The sequence below is a fragment of the Euphorbia lathyris genome, chromosome 3 (assembly GCF_963576675.1).
Source record: "Euphorbia lathyris chromosome 3, ddEupLath1.1, whole genome shotgun sequence".
Taxonomy (NCBI): Eukaryota; Viridiplantae; Streptophyta; class Magnoliopsida; order Malpighiales; family Euphorbiaceae; genus Euphorbia; species Euphorbia lathyris.
The window spans coordinates 2,342,916-2,360,078 of NC_088912.1; positions in this window are offsets into that span (position 1 = coordinate 2,342,916).

The window sequence follows — 17,163 nt, forward strand, 5'->3', positions numbered from 1 at the left end:
ATTGGGTTCTTATCAGTTGTGCATTTTTTACATCGGTTTTTCACTCTCCTCTAAGAAATCGCACATAAAGGATGGTTTTCGCTAAGAACTTTCTGTAATCATGTATTTTTTTCTTCTGATTTGGTATATGAGTGCTAGAAGATGTGGTGAAATACCCCAATTTTTTCTTATATCATATTTAATTTGGTACATCAAAAACAACTTTTACTATGATCAATGTGGTTCTATATATTTGAAGTTGTTAGCAGAGTTTAAAAGAATTTGAACCACTTCCTTCAGTTGCACAAAAATTGATTAGCAGTAGCAGCTACCATTACCAAGACTCAAAATGAACTTGTTTTAATAAGCCAAAACCTGCCTATGCTTAATTCAGACCTCTCTTTCTTTTACCAGTTCCACATCCTCTTCTGCATCTTCTGCAGCATCGGTTACTTTGTCCTATTTGCACTGCATAACATACCCTGGTCGTCTCCAACATCCTCTTCTGCATTTCAGCAAAATATTATTTCCTTCATCTTCAACATTTCGTCCCCTACTCTCTTATAATACTGCAAACAAACATTATAAAAAAATCATGCCAAATACGAGTTATCTGAATTTACTAAACAAATTAGAATTTGAAACACCTATTATATATACTAATTATATGTTCTCCACAACATATTTTCACTTTTGTAATTATTTCTTACACAACTCCATTAATGGGTTTTGTCAAATTTAAACATTTTAAGCATAATAAACTAAACATAATAAACTGAAGCATGTTGTATATAATGGGTTTTGTCAAATTTAAACATTTTAAGCAACACAAAAAAAATCAGCAAAACCAAAATATCAATATGAAAATAAATAACATTTGACAAAGGTATTTGATCATATAACTTAATCACACAATGAATCAATCAACCAGTAAAACAAACTGTTTGGAAGCATACAACTTTTTAAATAATGCAAATTTATATGTAAGACAGACATGTTAACATAAACAAGAAATTATTAATTCAAAACCTCAACTTACTTGCTGCCTCTTATCATCTTCTTTGTCAGAAGAGATGGTTTTCGTCGACGACATTCTGCAATCAGTGCTAAAATATATTTTTTCATTCCCCCCGTTTCTGAGTGTTGAAGCACTCATATGTTGGCATGGATTTTCTTCATGTCCCTTTAGTGTCATTTTTCCTGCACAAAATTAACTAAGTTTAAATTCTGTGTTTTCTAGATGGATTTGGATGTTTTACTGTCATTCTAGATATGTTCAAGTTTCATTTGATTTCCTAAACATCCAAGATAGATCTATTCAGATTCGTCCATTGGTTTTGATATAAAAAGAAAGAACTCAATAGCCATATCATTGCATCTCTCTCCGTCTCTCTCTAAGCAATGATAGAAATTTAAACAATCTTGTTTACAACCTAAATGATCTACTTAGACACTCATTCTACAATATTAATTGCTACTGATTTGCCACAAAAATATGAAGCTTCACAAGGGAAAACAACAAATTCCACAAAGCATTATATGTATAAACTTAATGGTGCAACTCAAAGTTCAAATTGGAAAACATACATATATATTAAAATTAGGAGCTTTGAGTATATTAGAAAAACAAACAAAATAGACACAATTTTCAATCCAATCAAATGAACATTTATACAAGTAATGAGTGAGAGAGTATTCATACATTTCCTGGAAAATTAGAGGCACAATAACGACTCAAATAGAGAATTCGTTCATTCTTTTTAAGTAAACACAACCCAAGATTAGTGCGATCGACTCAGATAGAGAATAAAAGAGAGGAAGACAATTTTAGTGGAGCTGCGGCAGATATATGAGATCTAAAGGCTAGGGTTTCTGTTCATCAACCATGTTGTTTATATATAAGATTTGGGAGGGTATTTTTATAATTAAATTTTATCTGTTAGGGTTTCTGTACAGAATCATTTTGCTTATATATTTTAAAATTTAGGAATAAGATTTTTATATATTCCGTCCATCAACACTTAGGTTTGGTTGTAATTTTTTTGAGATAATGATGAAATTTGGTCTAACATTTTTTAAAGTGCAGATTTAGTCTTAACGTATGAAATAGTTCAACTTTAATCCTAACATTTTCAAACAATATCAATTTTAAGCTTACCTTATTGAGAATTTAAAAAAACTTGTTTGACTATTATTTAATTGTCACATCAGACATTCCAAACAAGTTTATTAATTAATTGAATTATTTTTATAATTTTTATAAGGTAGGGCTAAAATTTATCTTACTTGAAAATGTTAGGGTTAAATTTGATCCATTTAATACATTACGGCTAAATCTTCCCTTTTCATAAAACCTTAGGACTAAATTTGATTTTATCCCGTAAGATAATAGACTAATGCTTTTTATTAAATTATTATTAAAATAATGTTTTATTGATTTTTTTTAAATTTGAAGACTTTAACTTCATTCAAAATTTTAGTAATTGGAATGTTCAAAGTTTCTTAAATTAAAATAAAATTTAGATTAAAAAATTGAGTCTTCGTTTATTTCACATAATATGCTATTTTACTTTTTTTAATTTATTAAAACTTCCTGAAGAATTGAACAAGTAGTCATTCAGCTATATAAATATAGCTGAATTGACTACTTTTTTTTTCCCATCTTTTTGGAAATCAAGTCACTCTTATTTAACTGTTTTATCATACCTCACAAGTAAGTTTATCGATAATTTGAAGCAATTTCGTACATTTTCGGTTGATTTTTGTAACTATATTAATAATCTCAATAAATGTTTTAGACATTTTGACAACACAAAATTGTGATATCGCACACAATACATCTAAAAAATTTATAAAACTTCTGTAAAAAAATACTAAAACATTTTGACAACACAAAAGTATGATTAACATATAATTTTTTTAGTAATACATTAAATATTTTAGACATAATTTTTTTTATTAAGAGCAGGAACGAGGAGGAGCGACCCTAGACATCCCAACTACGTTGGCACCCCCGGTAACCGTTCTCCCCGACCAAACCAAAACAAATAAAAGGTTCTTACAATAGGAGGCAAAATAACAAGGAGAACTGGCGAAACAAGGAAGAGAAAACAAAACAAAATGCAAAAAGTAGAAAGAGCTAGGACAATCTAAAATGCGGAGTGTTACAAATATCGCTAAGAATAAAATCATGATAGAATGTCGGTGCAGCTACCCACCATCTGAAACAGTTGCTCAAGACACCAAAGCGCGCCAAGGCATCTGCGGGGCGGTTACCTTCTCTGTAGATGTGGGAGACCACAATTTCCATCTCGGAGCACTGGTGCAAGGATTTTAGAAAGTTTTGCTTTATCTGCCATGGAACCAAATCAGTTATGTGCTGGAGGAACTTGACAGCAGTCATAGAGTCCGATTCGATCCATAATTGCCTCCATACGTTTTCCCATGCCACGTCCACTGCGAAAGTGATAGCTTGAATTTCTGCGATCAGCACTGAAGAATCCGTGAGAGGGAAGGAAAAATAGCCCCTTGTGAGCCCCCTAGAGTTTCTAAAGATTCCACCAGCGCCGGCTGTGCCAGTAGAACTGATGGCGGACCCGTCGGTATTGACTTTGAGCCATTTCTGGGGGGGAGCAAGCCATCTGACATCGAATAAATGTGGGGCTGGCGGCGACCTCGGAGGCAGCTGAAGATTCCGCAGTATACGCTTGTCATACTCGCTTGAACAGCAGCCCTTAGAGAGGCCATGTGTTTCGCGGATGCTTGCACGGAGCTTTCGGAAGGTATTTTGGATTGAAGGGAGTTCAGAATCAAAAGTAGCTCTATTTCGCCGATTCCAAATCAGCCATATACAGTTAATGATAGCCGATTGCCACAAGAGCCGGACCTGTTTCCCAAATCGATAACTGATCAACCTATATAAAAACTCATTAAAATCACCTGCAAAATTAATATTGACTCCAAACATACAGCTTAGTTTGAGCCAAACAATATGAGCAAACGTGCATTCCACAAAAAGATGGATTGCGGTCTCCTGAGATCATACGTAGTGTGTGCAGCGCGAAACCAACTGCATTCCCCGGCTCTGTAGATTGTCATGGGTAGGCAATCAATTGTAAATAAGTTTCCAACATGTTACCGAACGAGACCGTGGAATGTGTGCACACCAGACAAATCGGTACCAAGGTTTCTCAACCATAGCTGGACATACTGAATCATAATAACTCTTGACTGTAAACTTGCCAAGGTTTCCCGGCTCCCATATGCATTCATCATCCGTATTCCAACCCTGCTGTATCTCGCGGATGTTTGATTGAATCTGTTCCGGCAGTTCGTGAATATCTGTCCATTGTGCATTTTGTAAGAAATGCCCAACATTGGTGTACATGTTGCATTGGACTGAGGGAAGCAAGCCTAGTTGATCAGACACCGATGGCTTTATCCAGAGATCCGTCCAAAAATTAAGCTGAGAATTTCCGCCAATCCACCAGTCTAGAGAAAGTTTCTGATTCGGTGAGAGATGTGGCGAATAAGACTGATGGGCCACTTGTAAATAGAGAAAGAATGCACCAAGGCTCCTGTAAGTGCCGACTTAATCAGCGTTAATCTTCCAGCAAAGGAAAGCGCAGTTCCTTTCCATTTTCCAAATTGAGCCATAAAACGATCCGATAAACCCGGGAGAAAATGTTTCCGTGGTTTTCCTACGAATAACGGTACACTAAATATAAAAATGGAAGATCGGCTTGACGGATGCCTAGAATCTCTGCGAGCCTGGCTCGTCTCCTGGCCGTAACCTCGTTGCCAAAATAAACCGCCGACTTATCCCAGTTTACCATTTGACCTGAAATTCCACCATATAGCTGAAAAATTTCTTTGATAGCTTTCATATTACGGATCGAAGCTTTGGCGAATAGTAGCATATCGTCGGCATAGAGAAGGTGTGAGGGGAATGATGTGCCGGGTATAAATCATCAGCTGAAAGAGACCCTCCCTTTCTCAACTTCCAAGCCAGCGACTAAAACAATCCTCTGCTAAGCCAAAAATAATCGGTGAGATGGGATCCCCTTGTCGAACCCCTCTCGAGCAACCAAAGTAACCCCTTGCTGTGCCTCCTAGAAGAATGGAAATTCTTGAGGAAGATAGAATGTTGCGAATCAAATCTCTAAATTTACTAGAGAAACCGAAACTTTCCATAACTAAGAGCAAGAACTGCCAGTTTATAGTGTCGAACGCCTTTCGAATGTCTATTTTTAGCGCCATATTACCTCCGTAGCAATTTTTACTGAGCGAATTCACACCCTCCGAGGCAGCTGCAATGCAATGGTGAATGCTACGGCCTTTCATAAAACCAAACTGGTTTGCTGAAACAATTCTGGTAGTTACCTCAGCGAGTCTGTCCACTAGAATCTTGGAGATGATCTTGTAACCGAAGTTACTCATTACAATAGGCCTGAAATTGTCAATACAATTGGCACCCGGTATATTGGTTATTGACAAAGTAAACCTTACTTAGTTATTTTCACCATTACTGAAAAAACCCTAGCCGCTCCTCCCTGCGGCCGCCGCGTCTCTTGCGGCCGCCGCGCGCCGATCTCCTTACCATGGCAGACCCTCATCATCAATCACTTGATTCCTATGTTGGAATCGGAGTTCTCTTCAATCCAAAACTGCGATTTGATACCGCAATTGCGCAGACACCTACTTCGCATCAACCGGTTCTTAAGCCTATCTCTTATGCTACGGCCCTCCAGAAAAACGTGGCTCCTAATCCAGCCTCTTCGGCTACGGTGATGGACATTGGAGGGATTAAGACGATCCAGATTTCTCAGGCGGCATATGACAGACGGATCGCTCTATGTGCTTTTTCTTTGATCGGACGAATTGTCTTCAATAAAGGGGACAAACCTTGGAAAGTTGCTGATTTGAAAGATACTCTGTCCAAAACATGGGGACTCAGGGAGAATTGGAGGCTCATCTCTATCGGAAGAGGCTATTTTCACGTTTTTCTTGAATCTCAGGAGGCCAAAAGCTTCGCGCTTGGGAAAGGGATTGTTCATATCAAGCCAGGAACTTTTCGTTTACAGCCATGGGTGCCAGATTTTGATCCTTTGGCGGAGAAAGCGACTAATGCTCAGGTATGGGTTCGTTTATATTCTTTGCCTTGGGAGTATTGGGATGCACAAATATTAGTAGAAATTGCTAAGGGCATTGGGGGCTTGATCAGATTTGATAAAACAACCCTGGAAGGGGATTTTGGTCATTACGCTAGGTTGCTGCTTGATGTGGACTTAGCTAATGAATTGCCTGTTAAACTGGGGATTGAGCGTAACGGTAAGCAATTATTGATAGAGGTGGTTTATGAGAGGTTATCGAGTTTTTGCAAGGTTTGCTCGTGTATCGGGCATATGGCCTATGATTGCAAAAGAAATAAAAAAACCGGCAACAGGAGGGGTAAAAAAGGCTCAGGGGAATAGTGAAGTGGAGAAGCAGACTAAAGTTGCCTCTCATCGTGAACCTGTTCCGGACAGGCCGGCACATGTTGACTATGTAATTTCGGTAACAGGGATAACTAGCAGAATCATATCAGACCTTCATCCTGAATTTCAGGTCCCTCAACCAGCAAAGGAAACTGAACGTGCTATGGAGGCTTTTGTCTCTGGCAGTCCGCAAGTCAGTGATGATGAAAGAGTTTTCTCATCCCCTGATCGGCCGTCTTCCCCTGGTAACGACAACATATCTGATATGAATACTGATATGAGCACCCCGCCCGTCTCATGGGCCGATATCGCAGACGAAGAGGAGGAGCACTGGCAGACCGTGGCTTCTCGGAAAGGGGACGTAGTAAAAATGTGGTGAATTCTCTTGCTCAACCTCGCGCTCGCCGGGTCAGTAAAATTCCTATTAGATTTAAATGAATGTTCTTTTCTGGAATTGTAGGGGTATACTGAACTTAGATACCCAGAGATATCTCACTAATTTATGTTATCTTCATAAACCGGATATTCTGTGCCTAGCGGAGCCTATGGTTGCTTTCTAGTCGATTCCTTCCAATTTTTGGAGAAGGCTGGGCTTTACTCTGATTGCATCTAATTTAAGGGATCCACAATCCTTATGGGTTTTAATTTCTGATAGGCTGGGGGACGCTTGTTCCGTCAGCTTCTGCCATGATCAATTTGTGCTTGTGAAAGTTCTGGTGAGGGGAATCTCTCAGTTTGTTTGTGTCGTGTACGGCAGTGTGTGGGCAAACCGTAGGAAGGATTTATTTCAGGCTATTCTAGAGCAAAAAACAAATTTTCCGGGAGCTTGGTTAGTCCTGGGAGACTTCAATGCAGTTATGGGGTCTCATGAGAAGACGGGTAGAGCCCTTGGTAGACGGTCATGTCAGGATTTTTGCAACTTTATTGATGAGGGTTTATTCATTAATGGTCCGATGTCTGGTAATTTTTATACATGGAATAATGGCAGGTATGGCTCCTCTAGAGTCGACTGTCGATTGGATAGAGTGCTTATCTCACCAGAGTTATCGAATTTTTTGGGTTCTTTTAATACCACGGTTTTGGTAAGGCATCACTCGGATCATTGCCCATTACTGTTCCGCTGTGATAGCTCGCCTCCCTTAATGTTGAGGTTTCGTTTCCCAGGTATGTGGGTTACGCACCCAGGGTTACGAGATGTTATTTTAGATTTTTGGAGCGGCTCTTTTCCCCGTCTTCCTCCTATGAAACTTCTTGGGTTAAAACTCAGACTTCTGCGGCCTATTCTGAGGAAATGGAATCGAGAGGTCTTTGGCTGTCTAGATGAGAACATTGCAAAGGCTGAAACTGAACTGGGGCGAGTTCAATCTGACATTTCTTCAAATGGCTTTTCATCTGATCTTAATCACCAGGAATTAGAAGCTCATGCTCACCTGGACTCCGCTCTTCATAAAAAAGAGATTTATCTCCGTGAAAAAAGTAGAGTTAGATGGTTAAAAGATGGGGATAGAAACAGCACCTTCTTTCATCGGGTTGCTTCTGCGCGGAAAGCAAGCTCGGGCATAACTGCTTTGCAAATAGATGGGGAATTAGTCACTGAAGCTGCACAGATTGCCTCTCATGTTAGTGATTACTACACGAATCTTTTTCGAGCGACATAGAATTCTGAGAGAAATTTGGACATTGTTCTTGATGTCGTCCCTCGCCTGGTTTCTGACATGGATAATGCTTCTCTAGTTCGCTGCCCGGATCAGGAGGAGATCAAACAAATTGTTTTCAGTTTGGATAAAAGCAGCTCTCCAGGGCCCGATGGTTTCACGGGTTGTTTTTATCAAGCTTATTGGTCCATCATTGGTTCTGATGTTTGTAGAATGGTGGAAGCTTTCTTCAGCACTGGGACTGTTTTGCCGGGGATTAATAGCAGCATTATGACTCTTTTGCCAAAAGCTTCGAATCCTATAACTATTGATCAGTATCGTCCTATAGCCATGAGCAATTTCTCCTACAAAATTATTTCTAAAATTCTCGCTAACAGATTGGCTGGAATTGCAGGTTCGATTGTATCTGACAATCAATTTGGTTTCATTCCGGGTCGTAGCATTCATCAATGCATTGCTATTGCCTCGAAAGGTACTAACATGCTTAAAAAGAAATGTTTTGGGGGATCTGTGGCTTTAAAGGTGGATATCCGAAAGGCGTTTGATATGTTTGACTGGACTTTTTTGTTAACTGTCATGAGGGCTTTCGGTTTCTCTTCTCAATTTCAGAGTTGGATTTCCAATATCTTAGCTTCTGCAAGGGTATCTATTTTGACAGGTGGGACTACTACTGGATACTTCCATTGTTTTAGAGGGGTCAGGGAAGGAGACCCATTATCGCCTATCCTGTTTGGTATCGCAGAAGACTTCTTAAGTCGCTTGCTTTTGCACTTAAACAACTCGGGCCAGCTAAGACCCATGATGTACTCTCGAGGTAATGGTTTCCCCACTCACCTTCTCTATGCGGATGACGTCCTCATTTTTTGTGTGGCTTCAGTTGATAACTTCCAGGTTATTCAGAACACTTTAAACCTCTACAGCTCTCTGTCTGGGCAGCATATCAATTGGAACAAATCTAATGTTTATTTCAGCAGTTCAATAGGGGCGAGGCGGGCTGGTGTCATGGCTGGAATCCTTGCGGTTCCCTCCTCATATTTGGGAGTTCCTCTCTTCTAGGGTGCCCCGAAAGCTTCGGTGTTGTGGGGCTTATCGGATAGAATTATCGCAACATTTGCTAGATGGAAAGGCAATTGCCTCTCGATGGCGGGTCGGCTTGCCTTGGTTAAATCTGTCATAACTGGTTCATTTATTCATTCTTTCACTATCTATAAATGGCCTGCCTCTCTCTTATCCCATTTGAAGCATTATATGCGGAATTTCATTTGGACCAGCTCCACGGAAAGTCGGAAGTTAGTTGTGGTTTCCTGGGATATCTGTTGTCGCTCGATCAAGGATGGGGGCATCGGTTTAAAAGACCTGACAATTCTTAATTTTGCGCTACTTGGCAAAATGGCCTGGGGTCTAATACAGTATAATTCATTATGTTTTAACTTGTTCCGCTCTCGTTTTCTCAGCTCCAGAGGTCGGCCCAAGAACTGGATAGTGAATTCCTCAATTTGGGCTTCTGTTCGAATGGTTCATGCACTTTTACTGACTCAATGTTTTTGGTGGATTGGGCAGACCTCCACTCTTAATTTTTGGCACGTCTTATGGATAAAGCCTTCAATTGCAGATTCAGAAGGGGTGCAGATATGAGATACAGGGCTTGAGAGTGTTGAGGATTACTTGGCGGGGAATTCTTGGGGCGAACTGCCTGACCTACCGCCGGAAGTCTCGTCTCGCATTCGAAATATTAGCCGGGGGAGAGATATGGAGGATAGATGTGTTTGGGAGCTTTCGGTTAATGGCTTATTTACTGTGAAGGACTTTTATAGCTGGCATTTTAATGTTACTGCTGTTCTGAATTGGAAAAACTTCATTTGGAGTCCGTCTATTTTACCATCTCACTCTTTTGTTTGTTGGAGAGCCTCACTCGACGCCTTGCCAACACACGATAGGCTTCAAGTGCGTGGAATTCATGTTATTTCCCGCTGCTACTTATGCTCTGTTGATGTTGAAACTATTGAGCATTTATTTACCCACTGCTCTTTCTCCCGTCAGTTATGGATTGGGGTGAGCTCGCTTTTTGGCAGAACAGTTAAGACTGACGGCACAGTTCAGGATCTTTTAGATTCAGCAGCTTCACAGAAATTCAGTTCGCAAATTAAAGTGCTATGGGCAGCTGCAATAGTTAACGGATTCTGGATCATTTGGAACTTACGGAACAAAAAATTATTTGAGGATGAACAGCCGTCCCTTTTCTTAGCGCTAAGACGGATGTGGTAATCTATTAGAGAAGCGTCACGTTGTTCAATTGGATATATGTGGAACTCTATAGTTGAATCCCAAATTCTAAATCAACTTGGTATCCCCAAGCGTCTTCCAAAATCTCCGAAGATCATTCTAGTTTGTTGGCAGCCGCCTCTGGCCCACTAGATAAAAGTCAATACTGATGCTTCAGTAATGGGCTCTCCTGGTCCTGCAGGTTGTGGTGGAGTCTTCCGTAATTCGACTGGTAATTTTATGGGAGCCTTCACTTTTCCGATTGAGTCGAGCTTCTCCTTTTTAGCTGAACTACAGGCTGCAATTTGGGCGATAAAGGTTGCTGCTATACATGGGTGGACCAATTTATGGCTTGAAAGTGACTCAGCTTATATCATTCGTCTCCTCCGAACCAAATCTCTCTCGGTTCCTTGGTCCATTCATCAGGAATGGCTTCAATGCGTGGAAACTCTTCATTCGTTAACTTTCGTGGCTTCTCATGTCTACCGGGAAGGGAACCAGGCAGCCGATTCGCTTGCTAATTACGGAAGAACAACTTCAGATTATGAGTGGTGGAGCGATGCTCCTAATTTTTGTATTCCTTTTTTATTTTGCAATTTCAGTGGCCGGCCTGCTTACCGGTTCACCTGATTTTGGTTTTTTCTTTTAGTTCTATATCTGTAACGATTTTTTTCTTTTCTTTTTAATAATATCGGTTCGTGGTTAGGTTCTTTCGGGGGTGCCAACATAGTTGGGATGTCCGTATTCCTTTCCCGTACCTGCCTTTACTCAAAAATTGGCACCCATAGTCTTGGGAAGTAAGGCCATTAAATTAGAATTCAATCCCGGGAAAATACAGCTAGTTCTAAAGAAGTCTTGAACCATGTTACACACATCTTATTCAATGATATCCCAAAAGGCCTGGTAAAACGATCCGCCAAACCCATCCGAACCCGGGGCACTGTCTCTGTCTATGTTAAAAACTTCCTTTTTAATGTCTTCCCTCATAGGTATAATCGTGAGAGCAAGATTGTCTTCATCTGTTACTGAATGAGGAATAATCGAGGCGATAACGGTTTGATTTACATGAGTGTCAGCGCCAAAAAAAAGCTGTGAATAAAAGTCTATCACATGATCCGCAATTCTATCCATATCATAAGAAAGCTCCGCATCGATATACATTGAAGAGATACCTTGGTTTAATTTCCTCACCTTTGCCGCACGGTGAAAGAAATTTCAGTTTCTGTCCCCTGCCGCTAGCCATCTGACACGGCTTTTATCACGCATGAAGTATTCTTTTCTGAGTAACTGCAGTTCTAGATCCCCTTGAGCAGCCAACTCGCGCGCCTGACTTACAACTATCCAACCGGAGTGACTGATCTCATGTTGAACTGATGCTAAACGAGACGAGGCATGCTTAATATTCTCATCAACTTCCCCAAACACCGTGCGGTTCCAGCAATGGAGAACAGGGAGCAGGGAGCGGAGCTTATGACATAATAACTGAGCCGGCAGAAGTGAGAGGGACGAACACTCCCAATGCTTGCGCACCACCTCTCTCAAGGTGAGATGAGTAATCCACATGGATTGAAAATGGAACCTGAAGACATGTGCCGGACTGTTTTTGCAAACAAGAAGAAGTGGACAATGATCCGAGCAATGACGAGGTAACGCCGAACAACTAACTGAACCCCAAGAGTCGTTGAACGCTTCAGAGATCAAAGTTCTGTCTAACATGCATTCAACGTGATCGATTCCCTGCCGACCATGGCTCCATGTTAACTGAGGACCCAAAGTCTCCACATCAATAAGTTCGCAGCTACTGATAAAACTGCGGAAATCCGCATAAGACCTAGCAGAAGGAGCAGCCCCGGTCTTTTCATGAGACCCAATAATGGTGTTAAAATCTCCAATCGCTGCCCAAGGAGTATTAGTGTCGGCCACCCCTATTAAATCAACCCACAGACCCAGTCTCCCCGCTGCTGAGTTGCTAGCGTAAACAAAAGATAGATTCTGTAGAGAATTGCCAATACAAATGTCCAGAGTGAGGTGCTGATCGTGAATAAGAGTGTTGACAACTGTAACTGAAGACTGAGTAAGGACCCAAAGTGATGGGCAAGTTCTATTATTGCAAGAGATAAGGGAAAGACCCAGTGAGGTCTAGTAAGTCGGTGGCACTGAATCAAAAGCTACCATAGGTTCAGCAAGACAGACCATATCCGGTCTATGAGTTTGACAGAGCATCTTTAATGCTCTTTGTGTTTTGGGGTTACGGAAACCCCTACTGTTCCACAAAAGAATAATCATTGGCACCTCTTGGGTGGCCTGCTAAGCCGTTTTGCCCGAGTACCAATCGATGAAGTACCTTGCTTTGATCTTTTCTTCCTTTGAACCTTAGTCCAATCTTCAGTAGGAGTTGTTGGTTGTGGTGGAGTTTCCACTACATCTTCCTTGACCACCAATTGCATAGGGTTGCTGTTGTGATCCCGTAGGGATTCAAAAGCAGAAGGCTGAACTTTATGCAGTGGTAATGTCCAGTTCCAGTCACTAATATCATATGCCTACTGTTCTGTATTGTTCTGATAAGTGTTCGGAATTCCGATGTAAACTTGTGATGCGGTTTCTATGTTAGGCTTCTCCGATTCCGCTTTTGAACCAATGCCGAAGTCAGATGCATATAAATCAGCCCATCGCCCCTGAGCTTCCGTGTATAATGTGCTTTGAGTCTGTTCCCTGATTAGGCTTGAATTCCCGACTTGTTCCTCTCTGTTATTTCCTTCCTTATTCTCCCTGTCATAGGCTGGACGAGATGACGATCTGCTTCTACTGACTAGTCGCACCTGCTGTTTACCATCCATTTAGGGTATGCTGCTCTTTCTACCAGGGTTTTTACGGCACAAAGACGCCGAGTGACTAATTGTTTACATATCGAACAGATGGCGGGCATGTTCTCATATTCCAAATTTACCCATTGCATTCTATTATCAGTGTCCACCCTCAGTTTATACTGCATATCCTGAGCAATATCCACATCAATTAATACCCTTGCATAATGCCCAAACTCACCTTCAGCTGTGTTCTTGTCAAAACGTAAAGGTACTCCAACTACACTGGAAATCCTAGCTAGTATCCTCTTATCCCAATACTCCAATGGAAGGTTATAAAACCTGACCCAAACTTGAACTGAAGTTGGCTTATGTGACTCGGGATCGAAGCCTAGCGTCCAAGGAGAAACACACATTATGCCTGGTTTCAATGGAATTGTCCCCTGGCTCCAAACTCGTTTGACAGCTTCCTCCGAGGGTAGTATGATGTGATAGAAACCCCGACCCACGAATATGAGCTTCTAATCAAGATTTCTGTTCCAAATGGAATTGAATTTGCATTTTAATTCTGTTTTCCACCACGGTTATTCCCCTTTTAGGAGGGTGATGCGACTGATTATCGAATGTTAGCAAGCAAGCAGGCGTTCCTTACAAACAGATTGCGGGATTTTAACCGCTTTAAAGCCCCCCTCATTAGTGATTTGGGGAGACACAGATGACTGAATGAGAGTGGATTCAATGTTACCTGAGAGTGCCTCCGCAAAGGAAAAGGTGCTAATCTCCGGATTGGACGGGTCGGCGGAGTTCATGGTTGCGACATATGCTGACCTGCAAAACAGGTGAGAAATCGATCCAAAAGTTGAGGGGTCTGCGACATGTTTTTGGTGATGCTGGTGATTTCTTTGGGTTGAGAGTAAGAACGACGTGAAAATAAGTGTGCAATGGCAAAAGAGGCATCCGGTGAGGAAGAAGCCATGATCGCCGTCTAGAGTGCTAGACATAATACTAAGGGGGTTCACGGTAAAACTTTTCTATGCATGGTTAGGGAACGAACCGTCTTCATTAGCAGTTTATCGGTTCCTTTGGCGGAAATTCATTCTGCCTACACACTCTCTCTTTTATTAGCGCGCTTTGCTTAGTTATCTCCCCACCTACGATGCTCTGCGGCTTCGAGCTATGTCTATTTTCTTCCGTTGTTTTTTATGCCTTGAGAATTATGAGTCCATACAACATCTATTTGTGGATGGTCGGTTTGCTCAAACGCTTTAGCAAAGTGTGTCATTGCTGTTTGACCGACGAATTATCACATCATCTGTTTCGGATCTGCTTACCTGGACTGCGGATTAGAGGTATATCTCTCAGATTTTTGCTCTTCGGTGCAATGCAGTCCTTCATGTGATTTGGGTAATCTAGAAGACGCGCCATGACTCCGTCTTTTCAGATTTGTCCCCTAATATTCATTCTGCGCCGAGTCTTCTTTGGTTTCAAGTTCGTCGGCCTGATCTTCTATCATTTGGCTCTGTTTGGAACTCAACTGTTGAACCTGGTCTGCTCCACATGCTGAAGTTGTTGCCTCATCGGTCCCTGGCGCCAGGATTCTATCGGTCTGCTCCTCCGTCTGGTTGGATGAAGTGTAATTCAGATTCCTCTATTACCATTGCTAATGCTGGTTGTAGAGGGGTGTTTCGGGATTCTGCTGGACACTCAATGAGTTCATTTGCTTTTCCGACTACTTATTCCCTAGTACATGTTGTGGAACTCTGTGTTGGGCTTTATGCAATTCGTTTGGCCTACAACAAGGTCTGGCATCATATTTGGCTTTAAAGTGACACGACTTATGTGGTATCTCTACTTCGTCATACTGATTTATCGTCACCCTGGAAGAAACATCAGGAGCTTATAGAGTGTCGCGCGCTAATTCGTGAAATGCATTTCGTTGTGTCGTATGTTTTTTGGGAAGGTAATCAGGTTGCCGATGCGGTAGCCAACTTTGGCAGGACCAGTTCGGAGCCTCACTGGTGGGACTCACATCCCCATTTATGTTCTAGTTATATTTGGGACAATTGTAACGACCGAGACTTTTATCGGTTCGCTTAATCTTACCATTTCTCTCTTTGACATTATTTATTTTTTATTTTATTTATTTATTTTTATTGATTGAGTTTGAAGGTGGTTGTTTGAGGGGTTCCAACCTTGTTGGGATGTCTCGGGCCTACTTTCATTGTCCTCTACCTTTTAATAAAAAAACCTATCAAATTGTTTTCTCTATCATGAATTATTATCATCTACAATTTACATATGCGTCATTTTGTTAGCCATTAGTAACAAATCACAAACATATGATTAAAGGTGAAAACAAATAAAATAAATATACGAGGCTGGACAAAAAAATCAAATATTTCACAAATATACGATTTGGGCAAAAAAAATTATGAGTTGGAAAAAAAAATCCAATATTTCACCCAGTTTATAAATATTAATCTTCAATTCTATTATTAAATCATAAAAATTATAATTTTTTTAAAAATCAACTGATATGCAATTGGTACATAATAAACAAAATATCAATGATAGTTTTGTTGAATTGTATTTAACGATTTTAAATTTAAGCGAAAATTTCACTCAATAAAAATGTTTGTGAAGGGAATATGTAAAAGCCTATCAAATCTAAGTGTTGATGAATGGAATATATAAAAATCTATTAAATTAAATAAAAATGCTATTCTTAAATTTAAAAAATATATAAAACAAATTATTCCTATATAGAAACCATAGCATATAAAAGTTAATTACAAAAATACCCACCCAAATCTCATATATAAACAAAATGATTTATGAAGAGAAACCCTAGCCTCCCAATCTCATATACGTGCAACAGCTCTCCACCAACATTTTGCCTTCTTTTATTTAGAAAACCTCTTTTATTCTCAATCTAAGTCAATCACACTGATCTTCAGTCATCAAATGAACGACTATTGCTTACATTTACAGAAGAGCCGTTCTGCCTGCCTGTGCTTTTCCAGGAAAAGTATGTATACTCCCTTTGCCTCTCTTTTCCCAAGATCCAAAACTGATTTTTTAGTTTATTTTTCTTTTTTATCTTGAACTGCCCCATTGAGTTTATACATATAATGCTTTGTGGAATTTGGGGCAAAGTAGTTGAAATATGGTAGAATGGCTGTCTCAGTAGATTATTTAGGTTGCAAACAAGATTGTTTAAATTTGTATTCTTGCTTACAGAGAGAGAGATAAAGATATGTAAGGATATATCTATTGAGTTTTTTTTTTTTAATCAAAACCAATGGAGAAATATGAATAGATCTACCTTGGAATGGTTAAGAAATTCTAAGAAATTTGAACAGATCTAGAATAATAGTGAAAAATCCAAATCCATCTTGAAAACACATGATTTTAACTTAGTTAATTTTGTGCAGGAAAAATGACATTGAAAAAACATGCACAAAATACATGTGAACATATGAGTTCTTCAGCGGATCTTCATAAACAAATAGAAAGAAAAAATTATATTGAAGCACAGATTGCAGAATGTCGCTGGCGAAACAGGGAAGATGTAGTCTAAGAAGTTGATGTTTTGTCAATGAATTTAAAGAAGTTTTCATAAGACAAACCAGTGGAATGGAAGATTATAAATGGGACTTGAGTCCATTGATTCAGCCACAGGTGTGATATAATTCCAGTCTGAATACCTTGTTTGGTTGAAGACAAAAATGAGAGGATATGCTGAATGATGGAGTTTGACAAACCACTGATTCAATCTTTTTTTCTAGCCTCTTATTTCCATTTGCCCAGTCTTGTTTTGCTTACTTAAAAGGCCGACTGTTGCAGAACCTTTTACTATATGAAAGGACTATAAACTATCTTAGTATGTGGATATGCAGAACAGTTAAGCTGCTTGGACTAGTGCTACTTCAATGGCCGCATATGGACTAGTGCTACTTCAACAGCTACTAGTATACTGTTTGATAA